At 42.7% G+C, this 12341-nt stretch overlaps 1 protein-coding gene across 2 annotated transcripts in view; it reads left to right on the forward strand.

Moving 5' to 3' along the window:
• EBF1 (EBF transcription factor 1) overlaps positions 1–12341 on the forward strand; it is a 383852-nt gene that overhangs the window by 261767 nt on the left and 109744 nt on the right. The gene's annotated exons all lie outside the window — the stretch shown is intronic.

Below are 12341 nucleotides of genomic sequence, written 5' to 3' on the forward strand. Positions count from 1 at the left end.
TTTATAATTGACCATTGAGGTTTTATAATGAACCCACCCTCTTCACAATCCTGCCGGTGCATTTCTGTGACTACCTGTTGAACTTCATTTGGAGATCAGGTTCGAAGTCTAGGTTGGAAGTGCTTTCTAAGTATGAAGCCTAAATCACATGTCCCCCCGCCCCGGTGCCTTGTGCGTAACTCTCACCTCATCACCACATGATAAGAGCCTTCTTTCTGTAGGTAGACTTTGGTGGGAAGAAGTCACAATTTGTGTTAAGAATTATGGTTAATCAGTGGTACCTTTGAGAGGACTAGAGAAAACCATATAAAAATTCGAAGCGAGGAAAGTGAATGCCACTCAGAAGAACCGTGGGCTATCACCCTTCTCTCTGTCTGTCCATCCATCCATTCATCCATCTGAGAATCAGTGATTGGGACTCCACGGGGTACCAATCACCCTACTAGATTTTCTCCAATCTCTTCAAATTAAACTCTTAACCCATTTCCCTCACTTCATTTTGCAGTTTTCTAGGTCAGCAGGATTCTTTTGAGAACACTACCCCACAAATTATCACCTGATTTTTCCATGGGCCACGAGCTGTCCATGATATAATTCATAGGGTAAAAAACTCCCTTCCCTGCCAACATCCCAATTTAATAAACATACTGCTATCATCATTTCTGCCTGTTTTTTTTTTTCCCTGTGCTTCAGGAATGCACAAACTGTACTTTTTATTAATTAGCCAGATGTAACACTTTTAGAAGGGATTCTTCACCACATCCAGTTTTACAGTCTTTTTAAAGTAAACCATCATCTTTCAAAAGCTGCTTCTTTATGGTTTCATTAGTGCCGAGATGGATGGATATTACTTTTTGCAGGAGGCCATTTGAAACACCTGCTCATGATTACATTCCTAGTTCCATTTCTGTACTTAAAATTATTCTGATCCTCACTTTCCAGCAATGTTGCCTTTTTAATACCCTCGGAGTCACTTAAGGCATTGTATGACTAGAGGTGTTTAGGTGACAGGAAGAAGGGAAAAAAATAAGGAAATCCTCAGTGGGCACAATTTGGAGAGCAGTGTTTAAGCACTGAAGTTATGTTGCTGACTGTGGCTGGTCAGCTGCAAAAGGTACTGCCTTGTTTGGGGCCAGACTTGACTGTCAGCTTGAAATCTGTGAGTCATGGGTTCACGGTTTCAAAATGTGCTCCAAGTGCAGGCCACACCCAGTTCCCATTTCTGCTCTTGGGAAGCCAGTGAGAGAGCTCATGCCACCATGCAAATCATCCCTCCAACAACAACAACAACAACAAAAAAAAAACGCCAAGGCAAACAAAAGACAGCCTGTTGGAAAGGATACCTCTAGGGAATGGAGGTCAGTTACATTATTTTGCAGTACGAGGTGGAGGAAAGAGTCTCAAACAGGTACCAGGAACCATTAATGTCACTTCTTAATGTCACTCTGGCCTCTGTGTGACCGTGGACAAGTCACCTTAGCTTTTAGGACACTTGGTTTTCTTCTTGGTAGAATGAAGGTGAGGATCTGCAGGCGGATGAAAAAATATCTGTGCTTTGGGTGGGGGCAGGTAATGTAAATAACGGAAGTGGGCTGGGCGGAGGCCTGAACACAGGCAGGTACACGCTCTGCTGAGCCCCCAGCCCAGCCAGTTGTCGCTAAGGGGAATGAGAGCCCAGTGGGGCCAAATGTTCCAGTTTGGCAAGAATTAAAACTCTCCTAAGTTTTAACTGTTGGTAACTAATTACAAAATTTTTAAACACTGAAAGATTGAGAGGGGAAAAAATCACTTAGGAAGAATGCAGCCACAGGCAAATAGTTGGAGACCTTTGGGTCTAAACGTCTCTAAGCTTCCTTCCAGCTCAGATATTCTCTCTCCTAGGAGAGTTCATATTAAGATTTCAGTTGGGATATCATATTCTTCTAAATTTTAAAGACAGCATTTTATTCCTCTGCTCCAGTTTACCAGTCCACAAATGGCCATGTTATTATTAAGATATTATTCAAGAAAATGGTGCTGTTTCACTAGGTGTAAATGGTTAGCCATCCCTGGGGACGTGGGTAGCGCCCATTTCCTTAAGCTAGGGGGCTTTACCTTCACCAAAGCCTTACTTCCCTGCGCACCAGTGGAATGAAAGGGTAGACACATCCAGATCCTTAGTAAGGACAATAACATAGAAATCTGCTTCTCTGCAGACTGAATCAACCACACATATCCACCCACTCACTTAAACACTTCAGGCTGATACCATAAATATCTACTCAGCAAAGGGTGACTATTGAACTCTTTCATTAGTAATGTGTGGGAGTGGACCAACATGCTAATTCATGTTGATTTGGGGGTAATACTTTATCTTGCCATTGGAAAAATTCTGTTTAAAAATGCCTGTTTAAGACCTGAATCACACTTTCGCCTCTCTGTTTCTCCCTGCTCCCCCCGCCCCACACCGCCTGGCCCCCACCAAAAACAGCTACTGCCTAGTGAGACTGCAAAGCATTTTCTCCTTATGAGAGCCGGTAGGAACCTTTGCTTTCCCTATTCTGGACTTTTTACCATCTCATTTCCAGGTAGCCTGAATTATTTTGAGCTACTCTGCACATCTCTATTTATATCCTGCTTATCAGACAGTTAGAGGAAATTTCATTTGGTGGCTCATCTTTCTGCGTATAAGTAGAAACAAAGATCACAGTTTACATTCATGCATAGTCTTCCCTGTGTCACCCATGGACCCACAAACCCCCGTGCTCAGATAAATGTCCCTGTTTTCCAACTATGAGAGTTGACAAAGGCAAATTTATTGCACAGAATCCTGCATGGTCCAAAGAGGGTGAATACTGGTATGCTGTAGCTCATGGTAATTGCTCTCCCTCTACTTTTCCTTCATTCATAAATACCGAGATTTTCTTTGGCTGGATATTTATGGGAGCGTTTAGGCTAGTGAGGTTTCTTCTTTAAGCAATCGCTTTATGGACAACGTACAGTTTTGGAGAGAGGCGACCTCAAAATGTAACTGCTCTCAGGGTTGTACTTTTTGAAAAGCATAGGCTTGGGACCAAAGGAGCCGCACTGTTGCCTTCTGCATCCTTGTACAGCGCTGCCTGGTGTGGCTGCCTTGTCCTGCAGTCCTTTCCGCAAATTTATGGGACCAGGGTGCTGGAAAGCTTCAAAGGGCTTGAGGAGTGTTGTCATTGACCTTGTTGTTGGCCTGAGTTTGGGGATGTGTTTACTTGAATTTAACGCTGATTGTGGTATCGGTTGCTCTATTTCTCCCGCCTGTGGCAAAAGGCGGTGGCCTTCGCGATGCCAGAGTGCGGAACTGGAAACCCTGCTAGCTGGCATGTGCCAACACTTTGTTCTCTAAGGATCTAATATGCAGCAAGGCAAAGTGCCGGTGCGCATCGTTCTGACACAGAATGCCGGGTGAAGTGACTGAGTTACAGTATGTACCATGAGCACTAGCAGCCATGGTGAACTCCCTGGCAGCATTTATGCAAATGCCTGTGAAGATACTCTAGTGGCTTTGTCAGGAAGCTGTCTGACAAGCAGTTTAAATGCTCATTTTTTAAAGGGGACATATGTATTTTTTTTTTTTTTTACTTCGGTGTGCATATGTTTTTCTCCCTTTTTCTCTTCTTCTTCTCTCCCCTCTCCCCTTTTTGGACTACTGGAGGACTCTCCTCCTCCGCGATGACTGGGAAAATCCGGGAGTGTTCGAGAGCTCACCGAAACACAGGGGCCCTTCCCAGGGGTGGGGTAAGGCCCCAATCTGGTGTTCTTCAGATCTATTAATGGGTTTTTTGGTTATTATGAATTTATGCATACTTCATATTTATTTGAAAAAAAATCAATGAAACTATTAATCAAGAGTTTGTAGAATAGGAACATTTTAACGTTCACAAGTTCTGAACCTGAGGTCTTACTTAGCTTCTTGGCTCAACTATAGATGTTTTAAAAACACACCCACTTTTTAAAACTGGGAAATGACTGAAATTTAGCTTTTGTGGGCATCAGATATGCATGAATGAAATTTCCCTTTTTATGAAGGTTGCAACATGAAACATAGATGTGCCAGGATCTCAGAATAAAACAAATCAAAGCAATAGTGGAGTTTGGTCAAACTAAAAATATTCTGAAGAAGGAAGCATAGTGATAGTCTAACTGGGCCCATCTCCTTGCTGTAATTACGACTTTGGAGAGATGGAATCAGGTGTTCACCACTACCAGTTAGTTCTGACCTTTGGGTTGCAGTGTCCCGTTTCAGCTGTCCCTGGCAATATGGTGTTGTTCTTGATCTTTAGCATGTGACCTTCTTTAGTGCTTTTGCTCCAGACAGAAGCAGTTTTTGCTTCTGTTGGTTGCCCCTGGATGTCTAGCACCATTGACTCCCTGTGCCCAACTGCATTTAAATTTGTTGTTTTATGAGTGTGTGGAGAAAGAGGGTTCAGGCTTGGGGAGATCATTCCAAATTGAGCCCTTCTTGTTTCCCCTCTGTGTGATACGGCCTTAAGAGGAGGCTGGAAGGAGAATGAGGTTGTCTGGCTGGATAGCTGGATTATAGTCCTGATTTGGCCACTAACTAGCTGTGTGACCCTGGGTGGGTCACTTTTCTTCCATGGCCTTGGTTTGGTATGTGTCCAGTGAGAGCCGAGTTGGGTCCTCTCAGACTTCCTTTCAGCATGCACTATTTTAGGTGCTCTCAACGGAAGCCATGGACATGTGCCTTCCCAAAAAGGTGCCTTTGGAGAAACAGGATTTCAGGGAAACAGAGAAATCCACTGGCTGTTTCCAGTGTCAAAAAGGTGGGCTTCAAATCACTCTTTTATTCTAAGCCTCCACGGCACACCAGACACTAAGAGAGGTGCAGTAGCATAAGGCAGACACAATCCCTGTCTTCACAGAGTTTATGGTGTAAATAGAGAAGAAAGACATTAAGAAAAGCTCACAACTGATGAATTAGAGTGGTGCATACAAGGGGACCACAGAAAGGGAAGGGAGAAGTGAAGAGTCAGGGAACCCTCCTTTGAGCAAATCTCATTTTATGCCCAAACCTAAAAGATGAATAGGTTTTCACCAAGTATCTGAGTACTGTTTCTGTTGCTACAACAGAATACCACAGACTAGGCAATCAATAAAGAAAAGAAGATGATTTCTTATAGGTCTAGAGGCTGGGAAGTCCAGGGGCATGATGCTGACATCTGGTGAGGGCCTTTGGGCTGTGTCATCCCACTGTGGAGAGGTGGAAAGGCAAGTGGGCACATGCAATAGAGAGTTCACGTTTATAACAAGGCCACTACTACAATAGCTAACCTGCTCCCGTGATAACACCATTAACCCACTCATGAGGGTAGAGCCCCTGTGTCCTAATCACTTCTTAGAAGCCCTACCTCTTACTATCATTACAATGGCAATTGCATTTCAACATGAGTTTTGAAGGGGACTTTCAACCATTCAACCATTCAACCATTCAAACTATAGCACCAGGCAAAGGGAACAAAAAACAAAACAAAACAAAACAAAACAAAAAAACTTCTAGGCAGAGGGAACAGTATGTGCAAAGGCTGTTTTGCTTAAGTGAGTTCAAGGAACCCAAATGAGGCAAGGACAGCTCCCGTTGCTGCCAGGCAAGGAGGGAGAGCAGGAGATGAGGCGGGGGTGATTGTGGGGGCCAGAGCATGCAGGCCCCACGTGGGCTGGTCAGCCCCTGGTCTCAGTGGCAATAGTAAAGTGTTGTGGAGGGCGAGCAGGTCTTTGAGGGACTCAGTGTCAATTACATGGGCTCCTCATGTCTCCCGAAAGCCCAGGGCAAGATTGCTCTGAGTTGCTTATAACTGTGCTCGTCCCTGCCAGACTTTGGAAGCTCACCAGGGAGTTGGCTGTGCCTTGAAGCTGTCCCCTAATTACAACTCATTCTATCAGTAGAGCATGTGTGCCTTCTAGAAAGAAAGTCCAACAGTCTGAGAGTTCTTTTTCCAGTTGGTTTTCTATCATTGATTACTTTTTCATAAGTGGCGTAGAAAGAGTGTCCCTATTGACTTCTTTTTGAACTTTTGGAGACCCTCACCTTTTTAAGGCCTTGAGAATGGAGGCCTGCCACATTATTTGATCTACGAAATGTATATTACCCCGACTAAACTAAAACTGGATGAGTGAAAATAAACTAGAACAACAGAGAAAAATGCACTTTCCCAAATTTCTCTCTCCCCTCCCACCATGGGCAGTGCCTGCATCTCAGCTCATGCTGAGTGGAGAGTTACTGAGGGGAGGAAGGTCATCTCCTTCACTCCCTCACTTTACAGAGAGGGACACTGAGACCTAGAGAGGGAATGGAATCTGCTTACGCCCAAACATACGTAGTTTCTGTCAAAATCCATTAAGTTCTCTTTGCACTTGCTCATATTATGTTGGCCAGGGGTTGCATGGCTTCCTGGTCTCTGGGTAATACCATAGCAGATGATTTGGGATCCACCTCTATCCCTCTACAATTCAGGGCAGCCTAGACCCACCTCCAGTCTTGGATTCCAAGGGTCCTGAAATCCGGGGAATGTCTGTAAAATCAATCCAGCTTCCTGACACAAATACACATTCAAAACACAATGGCAGAGGACGAGTGATGCAGAGCTTCCCACACAGACAGCAGCCCTTGGTGACACTGGCTTTGGTGCAGAACTCTCGGTGAAGGGTCTGGGTTAAGTAGAAAAATATCGGCGTCATTGTTTGCAACTGAGGGTGGCATGTTAGCACTTACCAATTGATTTTCCTACTTGAAAAAGGAAGGCAGATGCAAGCACAGAACATTAGGGTTAAGAATAGCCAGATGTGTCGTAAAATAGAGCACCGAGACCCCAGATTTTCAGGCATCAAATCAAGCCTTTTTCTTTGAGCAGTTGGGAAGATGCCTTTTGTCTTCCCTTGAAATAGAAAAGACGTGGCAAGTAGTCAAGATAACAAACAGGGATGTAAGTGAAGACTGATTTCCAGCATATCCCCTGAGTGCTTCATAAAGCAGATAGCACAGAAACCCTAACTCTGGGGACTGGGTAGCCAGTGAGATCTCAGCTTCAGACAGATTAAAGAGTTCGTGAGCAACGTGTAACTGCTAAGCAGATGACCTATGCTGCACTGATTTTACTGAGACACCTCCAACAGCATTGCTAACAGAGGAGAAATAGTGCAGAGACTGTGCTCCATCCTTGATGGTGACCAGGCCAGGTAGTAATATTTATGATCTTATTGTTATTTTTATTACTTCTACTGTTTCTTATTTCTGAACTATTATTAGCTAACATTTATGGGGCATTTACTACATGCCAGCACTGTGGTGATCATTTTACTTATATCATCTCATCAAATTCTCTAGCAAATCTGATGAGATACGACAATTATCACCAATTTGCAGATGAGAAAACTGAGGTTTAGAAAGGTTCCATAGTTTACCCAAAGCGACAAGACTAATTAGAACTGAACTTGGGATTGGACCGTAGGTCTGCCTGACCTCGTAGCTCTGTATAATAGTAGTACTAAGAATAATGTCTGAGCCCTACTGTGCCAGGCAGAGTGCTGTATAGGCTCCGTGTTGTAAAAATGAGGAAACTGAGGCTACAGAGAGGAGAAGTAACTTGCCTAGAGCCACACAGCAATTAAGCAGTAGACCCAGGGTTCAAACCCAGAAAGCTTGACACTAAAATCTGTATTCTCAACTGCTGCTCTTGTATACTATAATACACTGAATTCTATCTCCTATCCCATTATTCTTATTTTTTTCCTCAATATAAGCAAGGCAGTTGTGCTGGTATCTTAAATAGACCTTTCAAAAGTTAGCCCAGAGCATATCTTTTTTAAAATATGGGGCATATCCTAGTCAAATTAAAAAAATGCTGATTTTATTTGATGACTGGTATATTTTCTATGGGGCTGGTAAGATAATAAGGATGCTGGCAATATTTTATTTATTTGCAAGAATGTTCTAACTCATCTCCCTAGAAGTCATTTGTTGACCATATGGGCTCTCTGGCACATGTACAAGGGTAGAGAAAAAGAAGTCCTGAGAAAACTGTGACATTGTGAATTAAGCAACAGAGTCCTGAAGGGTTACTAAGCCTCATGCAAGATATAACATGGGAAGCGCATTTGGATATGGGGAGGCTGTTTTCTTATATGAATTTCTTGACAAACCTGTAAACTGTGAGAAATTTCCAGGATTTGGTAGTTTGTTTGAGCTAATAAATGAATGAGCCACACTTAACATATTTTTATAAGCACAAAGTGTGGTGTGTGTGTGTGTGTGTGTGTGTGTGTGTGTGTGTGTGTGTATAGGAGGGCGTTGCTTTCTGCTTATGTTTTGGCCAGAAATGGCAGAACTTTTTTTAAGCCTAATTTTTTTTATCTTATATTTGGTTATAAAAGCATCATAATTCCAATGCATTTATTTGTATAATTGATTGTTCAGACCAAGTCTGTTCTGCTCTTACTTGTCATAGGAGCTTTCCTTACTTGAGAATTTCAGAGGATTCAAGTGATGTTAACATGCAAATAAAAGCTTCAGGGTACTGTTCGTAAACCTTTCTTGAGATATTTAGAAGCAGTGGCCAGAAATTGGGTTTGAAATATTTTCATTTGTTTGAACATGTCAGTTATACATGCAGAAATAAATTAAAGCAAAGCTCCACCACCTCATCGCTACATGACTTCGAGTATGTACTTTGATTTCTCTGGGCCTCAGTTTCCTCCTCAGTGAAGGCGGGGTCTGGTAGAGTCCTTCCAGCTCTGACCATTTGTTGTTTGAACCCAGCTGATTCTGTGAGAGGTTCTCCTAGTTTTTGAGGAGCTACACACACACACACAGCCTTGGGGAGTCGCTACCAAAATGCAAGGTGTGGTCATTTCAGAGACCAGACCTAAGGCCAATTTCCCTCCACCTTGGGCTTCCCTGCGGGAAGTTAACAGTTGGTTCTAGGAAGCCTGGAAAAGCCACAAAATACGGTGTACACACCCAAGGCGTCGACGGTGTACACACCCAAGGCGTCTTAGGTAGCTCTCACTCGATGTTTCTCTCCCTGAGTCTCTTTGGCTGAGAGGGTGTAGTGTATAATCCGCCTGATGATTGGCAGTGAGCTTCACATCAGTGCTTCCCGTGCAGTATGTGAGATAATTTTAGGAGGTGGGGGAAAAACATTAAAACATTTCTTAGTAGTTATATGTTTATCTTAATGCATAAACAAAATAATGCAACTATTAATACAACTCCAAAATCATGATCTCACAGCTATTATTGCTTAGGGCAAGACTAAATTTAAAGAAAAAGTACGTTGATCTAACCAGAAATAGCAACTAAATAATATTAAGTAGATAATAGAATAAGTGATCCAGGAATGGAGCACACTCATGACTGAAGTTTGGGAAATGCTGTTAGAGAGGGCTTTAAGGGTTGGGGGAAGTAGTAATTCTTTCAAGTCACCAGGAAATAGCACAGGACCCTGGAAAACATTGTTTTTTTTTTAAGAGTCAAATGTTTTTTAAAAGAAAGCCTTTTAGGCTCAGTTTGTCATTAGAATAATAGACTTTAATATCCTAATAGGATTTTAAAAACCTTGCTGCTAACTCTGTTTTGGTTTTTTAAAAAAGTACTGCCTGCATGTCGGAGAGCAGAAATTGGTTTGAGAAGCGGACTTGAGTCAAGAGAGGGAATCGGCCCGGGTCCACCCAGGCAGCGCATTATGATAATATATAGGGAACCAGCTGGACACTGAGCAAAGCTGACATTGTGTTGTCAAGGGCAGGATTGCCCATCAATTTCCAAGATAGGATTTGAGTTCAAATGACAGAAAGAGCAGCAACTGTGCTGCAACTGGTGTGTGGGGGAGGGGCGGGCAGGCAGGAACCAGCAGGGCCTAAGGACAGGAAGTCCTGGTACCTCCGGAAGGAGGTGGCTCTGTTTTCTCATCTGGCTGCTACCCTTCCTTCTAACCTTAACATCTGTCAGCAAGATCCACCTGGGTCCTTGCATGACTAGAGCCCACTTCACAGGGAGCTTACAGGTGCTAATTTTAACCCCCAGGAGAATGGCGTACCTCCTGCTGTCACCGGGCCAGATCAGCCCAGGAAACCCGCCTTCACGTAGCCACTGCCTGTCACCCTAGGAAGCCCGTTGTGGGTGAAGTGGCGATTGTTGTTCAGAACTTGCTGGAAGAGTTCTCAACTTTAAAGCTACATGGTTTAGTTCCTTAACATTTTAATAACGCTGATGATTCCTCTTTAGTTCATTTGCTTATTAATTCAGGCAGTCATCTATTTAAAACATGTTTATCGATTGAATACCTATGATATTCCACGATGGGGCTACAGAGGTGAACAAGGGAGGGATAGTGTTGACATTATGAGGTGTACAGTCACATGTGATGCTTATTTATGTGCTGATATTAAGCAAATAATGATCACACAGAATGATCGAAAGTGCAACGATGATAAATGCTATAAAGGAGAAATACAGACTGCTAAGAGAGCTTACGCTTGGGGGATGCAGCCAAGTCTGAAGAACCAGGGAAACTTTTAAAATTTTAAATAAGAATGAGCAGCATTTGGACAAGCAAAGCAGAAAGAACATTTTAGGCAGAGGGGATAGCATGTTCAAAATTCTATGTGGGGACAGAACATTAGAAGCTTGAGGGAATCCTAACAGGGAAGGTGAGTTATGTTTGAGATTTATTTTTAAGAAAATAAATTTGGAAATTTCCCATATGTTGGTTTCTGTTTGACTTGGAGATAATGGGTCCATTGTGTTTTTTTAAATCACAGTCTAACAACTAATTATCCAGTAAAATGTTGGCATTTAAACCAGTGTTTTGGGTGATGATGGTTTTGCTGTTGTGATAGTAGCCTTTAAGTACTTCCTATGCATCCAGTTCAGTGCTAAGCACTTTGTATAGTTTCTCTTAATGCTCTTAACAGCCGTAGGAGGGCATTGCTATCGCTAGGTCCATTTAACAAATTTGGGAAACTGAGGCCATACTTCAAGGATCTGGTTGTGGCCAAACAGTAAAAGAGTTAGGTTTTGTATGTGCAGCTTTTGGACCTCCAAGTATTTGACACAAGGGGTCATCACTACTGTTTTTTCTTACTGTTGAGTCAATGCTAACCTCCACACATTGGACTTCAGAGCTGGAGAGAAATTCTCCTGCTATTTGAGCGCGTAATATAATCTCTGATTCGATTGAAGCAAATTGACGACATACTCAAAGGCAAATTGAAAAGCCAGATCTATGCTAAATCCCAAGGGTAAGTTAGTTGGCATGTGCAGTGATATCTGGGAAGGTGCTTTTCTGGGTTAAGATAAAAAGTCCTGGTATCACGTCACCCTATCGGGCACCCCATCTCAAACTCCCTGTGCCAACCCTGCAACTTGAAATACTCAGCGGACAGAAATGAAACTTTATAGAATTTAGGTGATCATCGTCCTTATCAGATGAATTTGATGCCATCAGCATGATTTTAGCATCCTCGGAAAAATAGAGATTTACCTAGAGAGGCACAAGAGAAAGTCTGATGCATAGATTGTGTACAACTGTTGCTTTTCTGCCAGTCTGCCATGGGCAAGTCGGCTGGGCGATGACCTAGTAATTAAAATCCTGCTTGAACATCTGCTCCTTGTCAGTCATAACAGAAGCACTAACATGGGGAACCAGAGGAGGAAAAGAAAAGTGAAACACAAAAGTAACACTCTCAAGCCCACTGGGTGCAGAAATAGATCTGAGTGGACTGAATGTGTATCTGACCACTAAGCATGAAAGCGGATCCCGAGGACCAACATATTTTTATCCCAATCTGTGAAGGTAATCAATATTTTATATGCAAACATATGCTCCCATGTTGCTGGCTTATTTAATTGACAGTTGCGATCAGCAAGACACCAATTGTTCAAACCCACATTCTTCATCTGAAGTTCTAGGGAGAAATGTGGCAGGGGACACAGAGGATAGGGACATAGACAGTGTCAGGTCTGAGGCCTCTTCTCAACATCTCAGTTTCTTTCGTCGACCTTGGGGCAAAGTAATAAAAATTTCAAGGTACATGCGTATGTAAAATACGAACAAGATAGCCATATACTTTGGCTGTTGTTTTGAGGAATGATGAATATGATTATAACACGATTGGTACAAAGGAGAACTTTCCTTAATTCTTTATTATTCTTTATCTATTTCTCTTTTGAGCACAGCTGGGGAAGCCAATAGGCACTGAACACCTACTATGTGCTGTGCCAGGGGAAATGCTGTTAGGTCTATTATCTGCGCCATGTTGGATGTAGGGGATGTGTCCCAGTCAGTTCCAATGTATTTTATTATTTCTTA

Source organism: Lemur catta, chromosome 5 (assembly GCF_020740605.2).
Source record: "Lemur catta isolate mLemCat1 chromosome 5, mLemCat1.pri, whole genome shotgun sequence".
In the NCBI taxonomy this organism is placed as follows: domain Eukaryota; kingdom Metazoa; phylum Chordata; class Mammalia; order Primates; family Lemuridae; genus Lemur; species Lemur catta.